The sequence below is a fragment of the Coenobita brevimanus genome, chromosome 71 (genome assembly GCF_032717465.1).
Source record: "Coenobita brevimanus isolate Jiangsu-jjx chromosome 71, ASM3271746v2, whole genome shotgun sequence".
In the NCBI taxonomy this organism is placed as follows: domain Eukaryota; kingdom Metazoa; phylum Arthropoda; class Malacostraca; order Decapoda; family Coenobitidae; genus Coenobita; species Coenobita brevimanus.
Window position 1 is genome coordinate 31,247,713 of NC_137024.1, and position 15,672 is coordinate 31,263,384.

At 42.1% G+C, this 15,672-nt stretch overlaps 1 protein-coding gene across 1 annotated transcript in view; it reads left to right on the forward strand.

Annotated features, from left to right (window-relative positions):
• The first annotated feature begins 1,913 nt into the window (after positions 1 to 1,913).
• Positions 1,914 to 15,672, forward strand: part of LOC145406722 (uncharacterized) — a 35,550-nt gene continuing 21,791 nt past the window's right edge. Inside the window, exon 1 of the mRNA XM_080277821.1 lies at positions 1,914 to 2,042. The gene's annotated coding sequence lies outside the window, so the exon portion shown is untranslated. The remainder of the gene's footprint in view (positions 2,043 to 15,672) is intronic.

The window sequence follows — 15,672 nt, forward strand, 5'->3', positions numbered from 1 at the left end:
GGGGGTTAATGGTGTGGTGTGCAGGGGGGGTTAATGGTGTGGTGTGCAGGGGAGGTTAGCAGTGTGGTGTGCAGGGGAGGTTAGTGGTATGGTGTGCAGGGGAGGTTAGTGGTGTGGTGTGATAGGGAGGTTAGTGGTGTGGTGTGATAGGGAGGTTAGTGGTGTGGTGTGATAGGGAGGTTAGTGGTGTGGTGTGATGGGGAGGTTAGTGGTGTGGTGTGGTGGGAAGGTCAGTGGTGTTGTTTGGTGGGAAGGTTAGTAGTGTGTTGTGCTGGGGAGGTTAGTGGTGTAGTGTGGAGGGGAGGTTAGTGATGTGATGTGGTGGGGAGGTTAGTGGCGTGATGTGGTGGGAAGGTTAGTGGTGTGTTGTGGTGGGCAGGTTAGTGGTGTGTTATGGTGGGCAGGTTAGTGGTGTGGTGTGGTGGGAAGATTAGTGGTGTGGTATGGTGGGGAGGTTAGTGGAGTGGTGCGGTGGGGAGGTTAGTGGAGTGGTATGGTGGGGAGGTTAGTGGAGTGGTGCGGTGGGGAGGTTAGTGCTGTGGTGTGGTGGGGAGGTTAGTACTACTGTGTGACAGGGAGTTTAGCGTTGTATCACGTACATTAAGTGTGGGAGCTGAGATAGGGAGAAGAAATTAAATGGATAGGAGGGAAAAAGAGGAGGTTGGAGATTAAAGGGATGTGCTGCTTATCTCTCCCATATGCCGTTCCCTTCCCCATGTATTAAGGACCCATAAACGGTTAATCATGACTGCCCAGGCATAACCGTCGTGTGTCTGGGACTGAAAGCTGGCGTAAATGACTCGAGAGTATCCAACATGGTTCGATATTTTCTCATCAGTCACGACGTTCGTACAATCATGCCTGATGGTGTGTGAGAATGATTGCGCAAACATGGTGCTGTAAAAGGGTCTCATGTGTGAAATTCGACCATTTCTTATGCCAGTCCTTCATCAGCACTCTTCTTTTTCTTTTCTTCTTGGGCTCTATGGTCCCTGGAAGACGGACTTACCAAGGCAAATAGGATGGCCAAGGGGTAACCAAGACTTTTTATGGGGTGGCCCAAGAAAAACTTTTAAAGAAGCTGGGGATACTCTCTCGTGGAATTCTAGAGTGGCCAGGCATATTTCAGGGGCGGCCAGTGCCACCCAAAGAACCCTTCTAGCTACGCCATTGCACTGGGGCAAGAATTACTGCTATACGTACATGCAGCCTCAGTATTCATCTTTGCGAGGTGCGCCACACAAAAGACCTGAAGGCTGTACAATCTTGTCACTATGAACAAAGCCTGTTATTGCAGTCACCATAATTGCGCATTCATGATTGACCGTATGTGGGGCCCTTTACAGTTCATCTGTTCGTTAAAAAATCACTAACAAATCTGTCATCCATAACTGTACTTAATTATAACGAACAGATGTACTGTAAAAGGCCCCATTACAAGTTTTCGGTGAATAATTACCTTCTTAATCACTGTTAATCGCATACGGAACAGTAACAGTGCCTAAAACAATGACAGATTGCGTCATTTTTGTTTGGCGGCCTGTTTCTTCTCGTGTCCTGGTACCTCCATTTTAGTTTATTAATGATCTCCGCACAGAGGTGATCCCATACCAGCTCAGCTAGTCTCCTTAAGGAGGTTATTGACATCTCTCTGATTAGGTTATCGGTTAATATTTAAGTTTTTTGTAGTAAGTAATGATTGAAAGGGAAAGCAGGCCAGAGCGCTGGCGGGCGTACGATACAGAATCTATGTATTACACGGATAATCGAGTCAAAGAGCACTATTCATTTGAGAAACAGGCTCACATAATTGTAAATGAATGGTGCATAGCCATAACGGACTGATAAATGAGAAAATAAAGACAAATAAGCATAATTATTTTACCGTACGACCAACTGCCACTGCCGAGTTGAAGTTCTTAGGGGTGGGCGGACGTGTGTTTAAGTTTTCAGCCTCCTATTTTATTTCACGTTATATATAACCCTGACTACAGTATGTAAAATCAGCCGCAGAGGATTCTTCAGCAAGCTACACTGCCGAAGTGAGTAAAATTACAAAACTTGGGGGCCGAGATATGGTAACTACTACAGTGACATTCCATCTGGCACTGTTACGAGATTGGGTCACACATTGGGAGAGCGAGAGAGTGTATGTGTGAGAGGGAGAAAGGCACTACCAACCCCCCTCTAAGCTAGCATCAAACTGGACATATAAGGCATGTGAATTAATTTGTGTACAGTGAAATTTTAAGCGTCTCCAGCCCAGATAAGGAGAACTAATGAACCCCGTTATTGCGTAATTCTTAACCAGTCACCATATGTGGGTTAATCGAGTTGCCAGTTCGCCGTATTGCAAGTCAGCGATTAATCTCCTTTATTCCATATTGTCACAACTAGTCACGATCTCAGCTAACAAATACAACAGTAGCCAATACTATCTACCATTGCTATAACCCACAGCTGTTGTATTTAAGAATTAATCAAGGTTGTCGAAGCATCTGTAGCCAGTGTTGCCATCCCAGACGACCTCCGTATTCTGTTGCCAGCAGAAGTGTCACCGCCTTTTGTTATCTCCTCATCTACAGCTACAGCCTCCTAACTGGAAAATTTGCATGGCTGCTCCTGTAAACTCTGCGGAGCTAAAATGTCCAACTGAAAACGAATTATATATATATATATATATATATATATATATATATATATATATATATATATATATATATATATATATATATATATATATATATATACAGGTACCTATATCTACCCGGGTATCTATCTGTCTGTCTATATTCGTTGTCATGCAGTGTAATTTAATAATAATAATAATAATAATAATAATAATAATAATAAAAATAACGACAACACGTTTTTAGGCTACTTTTTTAGGCGGTAGCACAAAGCGTAAGCACCGCGAAAGAATTAATGAATCAGTGAAATGAAAGGGAGAGAGGTGTAATGAATGAACGCTGGCGGGATGAAGAATGAGCTGGTCTAATCCCAGTTAATTCTCAGCAAGGGTTCACAGGGGACGGGCGTGGCCAAGAGTGGGATGAGTGAGATCAATGAAAATAAACGATGCAATAAGTTAAACATGTGCACGGATTCACTGTCTGTTGCAATTAATTTTTACTTGAGTAAATAAGACGGTAAACTGTGAAATGAGCGTAATGAAATGTATAGAAATGTATCAATATTAATGTAAAATATATTAGCAATATTATTTTGCACAATTTACTGTGACTAATATATATATATATATATATATATATATATATATATATATATATATATATATATATAGTGTGTGTTGTGTGTGTGTGTGTGTGTGTGTGTGTAAGCGTGTGAACGCGCGCGCGCATTAGAAGTACCTTGAGATGGTTTGGCCATGTGGAAATAATTGAGAGTGAGAGACTGACTAGGAGAACGAATATAAGTGACGAGGAGGGGGAAGGGGAAGAGGATCATGGGGTGGAGGGGTATATGAATGAGGGGGGCGTGTGTGAGTTGAAAAGACAGCAGCCTGATGGCGAGGACACAATGACATGCACGTGATCCGATTGTGGCCACCTTTTACGGGATTAAGGAGTCTGGCTATCTATCTGTATATCTACCTATGTATACTGAGAGAGAGAGAGAGAGAGAGAGAGAGAGAGAGAGAGAGAGAGAGAGAGAGAGAGAGAGAGAGAGAGAAAAGAGATAAAATAGTTGCAGAGACAAGAATAAACACATCATGGGACTGAAGAGTAAAATACATACTGTACAGTTGGATTAATGGAGCTATTTTGATTTCATTGATTTGATCTCAACTGGTTTGATTCGATTAGATGCGTTGTGAGATGTCAGGTGTATGTGCTTGACGTGTGATTACTGTGGTTCTTATGCTTGGAGGAAATTTAAACCTTCATCACGCTAGTCAAGAGTGAGAGCTGTGCAAATGAGTCATGTGGGAGGAGCGTGTGTAGTTAAATGGAAACAAAGACAGACAAATGAAGAAGTAAAGCAGCGTTGTGGTACTGATGTGGATGTGAATGAAAGCGTTAAGAGAACTACTCGAGATGGTTTTGCCAGGTGGAGACGATGGAAAATGAGAGACTGACTAGAAGAATGTATGTGAGGAAGGTGGAGAGGGAGACTATGGATAAGATGGAGAGAAGGTGGGTGTTGGAGGGAGGGTAGCCAAATGGTAAAGGCCAGGGCAACATTGAGATGATTTGTTGGTGGCCACCCCTTGCGAGATAAGGCGTCTGGCTATGCACAGATAGGTAAACTGATAGATGGATAGACAGACAGATAGACAGACCAGGCCCATGTCATACTATCTCTAATACTCATCTTCACTGATGTTTTACCGTCTCCCTTACCCACCATCCACCAGGCCCGTCTCACTCTCCTCTCTATCCATCCCATTCTATTTCAGTCACTCCACCGTCCTGTTTTACCCCACCCCATCCTGTTTCTGCCCCAACTTATTTCTACCCCATACTATTTCAACCGCCATGCTATATCTACCCCATGCAATTTTAACCCCCATACTAGTTTTACCGCCATGCTATCTGTACCCCATGCTGTTTGTGCCCCCGATCCTATTTATACCCTCACCCCATTTATGCCGCCATCCTGTTTCTGCTCCACCTGCCCCCTGACGCACACGTAGTTTTAAGGTAAACTTCGTTGTCATCACCCGCGCCGCTCATCACACAACGCCCATCTTTATTAGGTGTTACCCCACCACCCGTCATCTCAACCCATCCCGCCCATTCCCCTACTCTCAGCCATCCCACCTCAACCCATCCCGTCCATTCCCCTACTCCCACCCATCCCACCTACACTGTGCTCTCCCTCTAGATATTCACAACTAAGGCTTTTTCACTGGGTCTCAGGGTACCCTATACATAAACTGCTACGCTTGACCTGTGTATAAGACAGTGTATATACGACTGTCTCCCCTCACGCACCTTCCAAACATTTCACAAATACTCAGTAGGTAATATTAATGGGCATAATACAACAAAACATTATTCTTCATAATATTTTCTGCTATACGTGGACTTGGTGGTGGCAGAAATTGATTTCAGTTCTCTATTAATACAACCCCAAAGCCTCGACTCGTGCATGATGACATGCCCATCCATTACGGACCATTACTTTGGCCGACATACTGGATATCACGATTTTTAGGTGCGGAAGGCTCTCTAGGATTGGCCTGGTCGGCCAGTCACACTTACGGATTTTCGGAGGCAAAAGTGCTTCACTCTTGCAAAGTCCAGCATGGACCTTCACTTAACTATACCATTTTTACTCTACCTTGGCCTAAATTATCACATCTCCATCTTGTATGAGAGGCTGAAACAACTGATTAACACTAGAATATGATGTTAGTCATAAAGAAGTGCTATGAGAAAGATGCAGAGTCGTGGCAGAGTTCTTTTCTGCCACTGAGCTACGAGAATATGCTGCCAAATGGAGTAAACTCTGGGCCATGTTAATGTGGAAGAACTGTAGTTAAAAATTCACATAGCGAAAACCGTTGTGCAGTCCGGGTAAAAGGCTGGCTTAGTATTCCACTGCATCTGCTTCACACTTATGTCTAAGGGAATGACCATCACTTCCATCCCCGACGCACCATATCTCAGTGAAACATAGCAAAGTAACAAACCAAACCAGCCAAGCAATATTAGCCAGCAGAGGGAAGGGGCAAGTAGAAGAGGTGAAATATCAGACAAGTTTTTATCCCTGATTGTACGGATGAATTATTTTTGAATTGATGTGATGGGCCTGAAGGCACCTTAGTTTGAAAGTGGAATGGCATTAATACCTTGAGTCCCGTGATGTTAGCTTTTGGCTAATACTTGGTACCTCCACGCGATTATATTCAACGCTGGGCAGACCTCCGGTAGTGGAGGGTAGATGGAGGCTGTGTCTAACCTTCCCAGTTTGAAAAGTCACTCCGCATCTGAATGGCGCTGCCTGATAATAGCAAGAATAAGAGGGGAGTGTAAGGGTAAAACGGAATTGCTAACTATATTAAGGTGATTGGTGTGGTCTCCCTAAGTCAAATACCTGCGGCGAGGCTCGAAAATAAACACGTAAGTCCTGCACAGCGCTAGATAGTTTGTCCTTCACCACCACATACCGTCTTATAACTTCTCAGCATTGTTCAACACTCGTGGCACCATAACACGCACCAGTGCAGAGCCACAAGTGCGCTTCTTCAGTTCGATGACGTATTTTTACCCTATAATTCTTGGTATCCACGCGATTTTATTCCCTTAAAGTTAGACCTTTTTCTGTTTCATTCAACCTAGGATAGACTTATGACTGGAGGCGTTTGATGTCTTCATTAATCTCCTCACTGCTGTGCTGCTCTTCTAACCAACATAGTCTGGCTGTAGCAAGAATTTACTATTAAAAAAAAAAAAAAAAAAAAAAAAAACGAAGTCACTTTACTGCAGGGGTCAACAAACCACCATCCACCTATTAGTTCTTCATTCAGTTTAATATACTTTTTAATTTCTTTTTATTGTATAACCATTTTTTTCCTTTTTGTGTTTCCAGGTGTTCTCAATTTTCTTTTTATAATTTCTGCTTCAGATTACAGCTTTGTTATCAGCAAGGTGAATTAGGTATCAGATCAAATAACTGTCATCCTTATTTACTCACTGATATCTGGACTACCCTTAGGAGCTCTGTGTCACATGTATTTACTGTCCTCGCCGTAGACTTCGAAGCGCCTTTTCTCAGTGCATTTCACGCATTTCTTTATCGTCTCTTGTATGTCATCTGTATCTAAGTACGCTAACATCGACATAATTTCCAAGAGGATGTTAAGGTGTAGCAGACAAACTAAATCGCCGTGGAAAAGTTGTAACAAAATTTCCCAAGTCCGTGACAGTACGACGTATGCGGTCTGGTACAATACGAGATTTCGCAGCACCATTGCCTTAGCGATTTATTTTGCACACTACAACCCTTAAAGGTCATTTTTGTCTATAACATCTACAGTCCAGTGATGAGGTTTTCTGTTTTTATTTTTGCTGTCCCCAAACGATTTTATTAGGGCCTCGAGGTAGGCTTCTCTTGGAACTGAGGGGGTTAGATACAGCCTTCACTAACCCGTTATACCTGCTAAAAATCCTTCTTATGTTGATTAAAATCGTCTGGTGGTGGATTAATAATAAAAAAAAAATAATATGAGTAAAGAGGTTAACACTGTCTGAAACAATAGCATGCATAAGAATATTAAGGAGGCAAATGCAAACTAAATGACTGAGGTAGAGGTGTTAGGAAATGTTAATACGTCACTAACAGCCCGGACAGCGTGGCTGGTACTGGAGCCGTGGCTGCCCTTTTTTCCCACGACTTATTCTGTATATTACACCTCAATACCTTCCTGTATGTTATTTGTATCGGTTTGCGTGCCATTAGCAATATATAAGATTAGCTTATATATATATATATATATATATATATATATATATATATATATATATATATATATATATATATATATATATATATATATATATATATACTTTATATATAATCCACTAAGCTTAATTCATATAAAATCAGTAAAATCAAACTTTAAGTTGATTTGCTCACACTCAGGCACACGGGTCGAACTTTGACCTTGTCTCGTGACCTTGATATTTGAATGTTCTCAAAACAGAATCCCTTCAGTTTTGCCTGACCCTTAACCCACCCACCCAGTATGGTTCAAATCAGATGAAAACTGTATAAGTTGATCTCGTCCTGTGACCGTGGCCCATGATTGTTCTCAAATTTGGATCCTTTTATTCTCGCCCTACCTTCAGTCCTTCCGTACAGTTTGGTCTAAATTGGATGTAAACTGGTTAAGTTGACCTTACCCTGGGATCCTGAACTTAAAAAAACAATAGGTTAATTCTAGGCAGACCTTTAACTCTTTCATATCAAATCTGGATGAGCTGTTGTGTAAACGAACACACACGTGACTCGAAATTTGACCTTGCCCTTTCATTCTCAAAATTGAATGAGTTTATTTTTGCTGTCTCCTCATCCTGTAACCCACGTTGAGTCTAAACCGGATTAAAATGGTTTAGGTTTAATTTGCCAAGTCGGTATTTGGTTTTGTTCTTTGACCTACTGCTCTCAAAAGCAAGTTCTCCTCATGGGCTGTTCCTTCACCCTTGCACCAGGTCTGGTTATAATGAGATGAAAACTGTTTATTTTGTTGATAAACACACACACACACACACACACACACACACACACACACACACCGCTCGCTGGTGCAGTGGTAACGTTCTCGCTTGCCAACTGGTGGACGGGAGTTCGCGCCTCGCTCAGGTTGCGAAAAGTTTCACTGACGAAGTGGGTGGTTACTGTCCCCCTGGAGCAAGGGGACGGGTGTGTGCGTGTGAGAAGGTCACAGCCTTGCCCTTAGATCGGACTATATGAGCTCTCAGCTCCCTTCCGGGAGGGTAAAAGCTGACGATCACGACCATCTAGTGATCCTGACCGATCCGGTGAATTACACACACCGCACAAAACGTAACACCCGGTCTTGCTTATGGCGTAGGTGATTAAAAAAGAAAAAGAAAATGGGGATACATGCCCAAGGAACAATTGTGCCAAGTTTGAAGCGAAGTGATGAAGAAATAAAGGAACGACACCAAACTGAAATGTATCTGGAAGGAAGAAAGGTAGAACTAGGGAAATACAGTACGGTAGGTCGCCATTGTATGATATGCAGACCTAAATGTACTCATTCGGGTTTTGTAGGAAGTAGACCGAGGACGAGGCGAAGGTGTTAGGGAAGTGGATGAGGAATATTTGTGTTTGTTGTTACTGAATAAGTATAAATGTAGAGTTATTTTTCCCTGTTGAAAAGTAGTAGTAGTAGTAGTAGTAGTAGTAGTAGTAGCAGTAGTAGTAGTAGTAGTAGTAGTAGCAGTAGTAGTAGTAGTAGTAGCAGTAGTAGTAGCAGTAGTAGTAGTAGTAGTAGTTGTAGTAGCAGTATGATGAGTAAGAGAGGGTAATAGTTTTGTTTAGTTGTAAAAGAAATAAAAATAAACAAATGCTCGTATCCATCTCAAGCACGACATACGCGGCACAACGTAACACGATGACGAGCTGAGAAGTACCGCAAGTGCTCCCATGACCAAACCTCCTTTTCAACGCCCATTTCCCCCTCTCCCGTTCTCGCAGTTTTTGCTTGTCTCTTCTACCGCTGCTCCGCCATGATTTATTGCGATATCGCGTTCACCGGAATACCAGTCGGAGTTACTTTTCCCGGATACTTTTACCAATTTTACCATTTTCACTTTCGCCGAGTCTTCTGTAAAAGTTTTCTCTCTTCCCAATACCTGCATGAAAGAAAACGCTAACAATGATGTGTCAGAAAACCGGCTTTTTGGATGGGCAACTAATATACGAAAACATTTTCCTCCTCGATCATTAGCAAATGTCAGTCAGCAACTTATGCCATGGAGGAATCAAGGTTGGTATTACTGTAGTTTTTCACTAATTCTTTACCAAACACGCGAGGCCTTTTCATATTTTCAACTGAAATGAGTCTTTCACAAGTTACTTAATATTTTTCCTGGATAACCGTAGCTACTGGACATTTTTATAACTTACCTCTGAAAGCTGCATATGAAAATTTAGAATGCATAAATATTCTGTTATTAAACGCTGATAGGTGGTGGCGACCATCATCCATTCACTTGATGCAGTGCTGCCTACCTCTTCCTTCACATTTATATTTGTGTAATTCACCGGGTTGGTCAGGATCACCTGATGGTCGTGATCGTCAGGTTTTACCCTCCCGGAAGGGAGCTGAGAGCTCATATAGTCCAATCTAAGGGCAAGGCTGTGACCTTCACACACGCACACACCCGTCCCCTTGCTCCAGGGGGACAGTAACCACCCACTTCGTCAGTGAAACTTTTCGCAACCTGAGCGAGGGGCGAACTCCCGTCTACCAGATGGCAAGCGAGAACGTTACCACTGCACCAATGTGTGTGTGTGTGTGTGTGTGTGTGTGTGCCCTCCTCTCTTCCTATTTCTCCCATCTTTCCCATCACTTTTTATTACTCTTCATTCCTTTTCAGGTGGCTTTACACTGAGTGAGAAGCCTAATGGTTTCCTGTAAGCCAGGAAAACTTACAACGCTTGGCAGTAATCATATTACCTACACATACGTATACGTGTTCCCTACGTGTCAGCAAGTGGGTTGGCAGAGGGTTAATGCCCCTCACCGTAAAACCACTAACCCAAAGACAAACGGGCACCCCTTACGAGATTATGGCGTCTGGTTATAGACAAACAGACCTGTTATTTTGCTAAAATTAACGGGAAAAATTGTCAACATGTTTATGTCCTTTTTTAGAGTATGTATTGAAAAATTGAAATGGGAAAGTAACTTATTATTGTTCCTCATTACGTGCAGAGGCAGAAGCATAAAAATATCACTACAGCTGTAACAAGTATAATAAAGCTGTACATTTTCCTACATTTTCTTCACCAACCATGCCTCCTTGAGAAGGTCGTTATGCAGCCTGTAAAACAATGGAGATGACAGCCTTGGTATGTGTGAATGACTCAACGATATTCTTTCAACTACAGCTGTCACATATTTTAGTAGTATACTACCAGCATAATCTACTACATTCCTTTCTTTCTCAGCTAACTTCTCTCAAACTACGATACAAACCTCGGTAATTATATCAGGGTTAGAACTAACTAAGAATGCTTACATTATTTGCTTGAATAACCACACAAATGTGTTACCCTTGCGAAATCAGCTTATCATATATAAGACTACTAACAGTCTTCCTTTGCAAATTAGCCTCTCGTTCCCTTTGCAAGCAGGTCATTAACACAGGCCCTTTAATCCTTTTGCAAAGATGCCACTAATCACTCACTATTTCCTTTTCAAGGAAACCATCAGTCACTCAGCGTAATTCCCTTTTTAAACGAACCATTAAGTGATCAGTCAACCATTAAGTGATCAGTCAAATCATTGATTTTCTTTCCAGACCAAATTCAGGTGGTAGGTGGTGGCGACTATCATCCACTCAATTGTGTTATCATCAGCCATTGCAAGTCCACTAGTGCTGCTTATTTCTTTCATCCTCTTTCTAATTCTATCTCTTTGTCTGACTTCCTCTCTTCCTGCTGCTCTTTCCCTCCTGCCATTTTGTATTACTCTTCTTTCCACTTCTGGTGGTTCTGCACTGAGTGACAATATTAATGGTTTCCTGCAGCCCATGAAACCATTTACAACGCTGGGTGGTAACCATGTAACCAAATTACTGGGTGAAGTGGAGCCAGCTATGGTTCCCCTGTTAAATTGGTGGAGACGCAAATGTGGCGTCCATCCAGGAACCAAGCTTCCACACTATTCTCCGCGCCTCGCCACAGCAAGGTGCCGTCAGTCGCTAGGGAATATCAGTTCTTTGTACGGAACGGCCATGCAGGGGCGGTTGCTTGTCTTCATTTGATGGGTCTGCTTGGCCACAGAGTGGGTTGATCAACAACAACAACGACAAACCAACTTCATTCCATTTCTCCCTTTGCAAACAAGCTAAGACTGAGGCAAACCATTCAGTACCTGTTCGAAGATGCCACTGTCATGCTGACCAATGTGGTTTTTCGTAGGTGCACTTCCTGCTGAAAGTGAATGAGGAAATTACCAATGTTCAGAGGAGGAGGAGGAGGAGGAGGAGGAGGAGAAGGAGGAAATTAAATGGAAAGAGAAGAAGATGACGAAGAGGAGAAAGGAGACGAAGAAAAAGGGGAGAATGATGTAGACCAGGGGTTCCCAACCCTTATTTACCCATTACCCCATTTTCCACACCTCTCTTCACTCATTACCCCTCATTGCTTATGTTTCCACAATTGCATTTTAGCTGCTTAACATTTTGATGTCTAGATTTTAGTTTGAATGTAGGACTTAATTAAAGGTTAGGCTAAAGCCAAGAGAGTTATTGCAAGGAGTAATTTATTTTTATTATTAACACTGATACCAAATAAACATGACTTTAAACATTCATCTCTGAATTTTAGTATAGGTCTGAAAGTCTATCATAACTGGTATGATTTTTAGATTTTTTTTTTTGTTACCTCCCCCATTACCCTTCACAAAAGACCAAATTACCCCACTTGGGGTAATTTACCTCAGGTTGGGAACCCCTGATGTAGACGAAGAAGAGCGCTACCTTTCACATCAGTACGTTCTAGATCGTCGCAAAGAAACGCACCGATGGCTATTCACTGCGTTTAATGGAGCAGCGTTACACTAAGGGGCAAAAAATAAGTTTAGCCTGAATGGAAGGCTACTTGTTGCGTATAATGGAACAACTACTGTTACTGATTAAAAAGAAAAAAAAAATATCGAACGCTTGTACGACTTTAATGATACTAGTTTTTTTTTTTTTTTTTTTTTACGTCTTGAAAATATATTTATAAATTAAAATAAAGTCAAACTGGTGACAGATTAATGGTAGACTACGTAGTGGCGTAAATTTCAACAATTTACGCTGACCGAGACTTTTATTTACTTATTTATTCAGTTATTATTATGCTGAACATCAGCTGAGGTACAAGGAGTGGACGAAAGACAAAGTGATGAAAAGAATCCATGTGGTAAATGGTTTCCCTGTCTTTTGCACCATAGGCGGAATAGTTTTTAATATTTAATTGAACCATCCATCTATCTACCTGTACATCTAAATCTATCTGACTACCTGTCTGCTTATATATTTATCCATCCATTTATCTACATCTATATACTTATCTGTGACAGACTAATAGATAATTAGACAGAGACTGGATGACAGCAGGAAACAGAAATATGAGAATAGTAGACGGCAGTGGGGTAGCTAACGAGGGGGTCATGGGGGGTACTGTTTGGAAACTTTCCCCGGGCCCCCAGTGGAGGGGGGCCTTATATAGACCCTTCAGTTTTTGAGTAACAAAAATATATCACAAATTAAATAAACAATATTTATTTACACAAAACAAAGGAAAAAATTTCGAATGTAAATAATATTTTGATTTTTTCAGAGAAGCCCTTTTTGTTCTGGCACAATATAAATGAGGGTTCTGTAAATTTGCATCAACTCTTACTAGATTTTGGAGGGCCTCTCAAGGAACAAAGCCCCCAGGCCCTCAAATGTCTAGCTACGTCCCTGTTGGACAGACATACAGACAGACAGGTAGTTAAACAGACGCAAGAGACAAGCAGTTGTAACTGATTGTTAAAAGCATGATAGTACAAAGTACGGCCAACGTGTTAATTTTTAAGAGATACTTTATGGCGTGACTGATAGATAGATAGATAGATGGAGAGAGAGAGATAGATAGATAGATAGATAGAGAGAGAGAGAGAGAGAGAGAGAGAGAGAGAGAGAGAGAGAGAGAGAGAGAGAGAGAGAGAGAGAGAGAGAAGGAGAGTAAAACAAACAGGTAGGTTATTGTGGATAGATAGCTAAATTAATATACAAAAACGGTCTGACAGAGATCGATCGATCGACAGATAAAGATGGACAGATACAGACTTATAAACAGATTTATAGGCAGACAGACAGAGATACCCAGATCAACGGACATATAGATACACAGATGTAGGTAGACAGAACGATAAACAAATTTAAACAAATGGATAGACAGACAGACAGAAACAGACATATAAAGTGACAGATATAAATTTGTAGGTAAACCTAGGTATACAGTGGAATGGTATTGTTAGACAGAGCCAAACACTGTATAACACACCCGCAATGCTCCTTCCACTCTGTATGACATCCAGTTCATTACCTTCACTTTACATGCATTTATTCATTCTCTGCATGACAGTATCAAACACAGAGGCCTTGTTATGCAGTTGTATTTAGTCTTCATGGCATTCCTTTTCGATTATAAAGGCTCCCACATGCTTCCACGCGTTGGTCTTGGTCAACTAATGAAGGGTCTCCGCGCTCCCCGATGTCTAGCAGCCTCCTTATTCAGTTATCCTTGAGGTCACACTCTATGACCTCATCCCAGGCCTCTTTCCGTCTGCCTCTCGCAACCCTACAATAAACGTTCACATCACTGACTGTCTGCACCCAGCCATCGTCTTTCATTCTCTCCACATGCTAAAGCTATCTCAATCTATCCTATCTCATCACAACACTCATACATTCAAGGCCCATTCTGCCTCTTAACGTTTCATTGCAATCCTAAATCCCCAGGCCATGCATTCAAGGACGAATTACACACCCATCTAATCATCTTCTCTGTACGTTTAGCAGTTACACATCCATCTAATCATTATCTTCTCTGTACGTTTGCCAACGAATATCCTTTTCCTTTACCGTCCAGGTCTCACCACCGTACAACATTTCATTCCTAACACATGCCGCATACTTGGACCCCTTAGCACGAAAGGAAAGCCCTATCATTGTCAGTAAAGGTAATAGGTCCTTGAAATTCCTACAGCCAGTCCTTATCCCGGCCACAAAGTTAGGTCCAGCCCCACCTCCAGCACATAATATGTCCCCGAAATAGCAAACCTCCTTCACATACTCGAGACACTTCAGCAAGGTCAGTCCTCTCTCGCCTCAGCCTCTACATGATTCCTACACACGCACACACGAAATCTGCATAATTTCGCAGCCTACCTCGAATACCACTCCATCTCTTATGCACCCCTTTATCAGAAACACTGCACAAGATGGAGTTACTCCCCACACCCCTGTGGCAAATGCTCATGGCTACAGTCCCTCTACTTTGACAGTACCGCCACCAGCCCCAGAATTCATCACTTTTCTTATATTCGTGTTTACTTAAATCATTGTAACCCATTCGGTCTTTCCTTTTTCTGTCTAAATCTTTCCTCTGCCACCCTCTCATTTTCCACGATCAGCATCATCAGCATACAACATCTTCCCTGGGAGTCCAGTTCTGAAGTCACGTGAGAGCTTCAAGCACTATGAGCAACAATAAATGCCTTAAAACTGACCCTTGATGCACGCCAGTAATCACAGAACACTCATTACTCAAATTACCATTCACTCTTAACTGGATGCGAGCACCCTCCTACCACCATACCACTCTGATCAGCCACTCTCGGTAGAGAGGTGGCCTGCGGTCCTACCGGACCCGGGTTCAAATCCCCGCTGGGGCAGGGAACAGTTTAAGGATTTGAACTACATGTAAAGCAGACTTTACCGATCTACCAGAAGACCCGCCGACATGTCGTAAAAGTACCCCCGCTAATACCAATACGCCAGTCCTGTATGAGACAGCCCTAGCATGTATTCAATATGGACGGTGGGTGTTAGCGCCGAAGTGGTGACATGTAGTGGTGTATGATATGTAGGAGGACTACTGGGCCTTGAGAGCAGGCTGTGATGCCTATGCCCAGAGTCGAGCACATAAAAAAAAAAGAAAAAAAAAAAAGAAGAAGAAAAAAAAAAAACTCTGCATGACACTAATGCACAGCATCTGTGGTTGCTAATGCACCCATTCACATTCTACATGACACTGGCGAACAGCATATTTCCTCTAGTCCTGTCATGCACTCTGCAGGATTCATTCATTCATTCTGATTAATGCCAACAAACAGATATCCACTGTGACCCATACATGCACTCACATTCACTGCATGTCACTAACAGTCTTCCATGTGGCATCGTCATA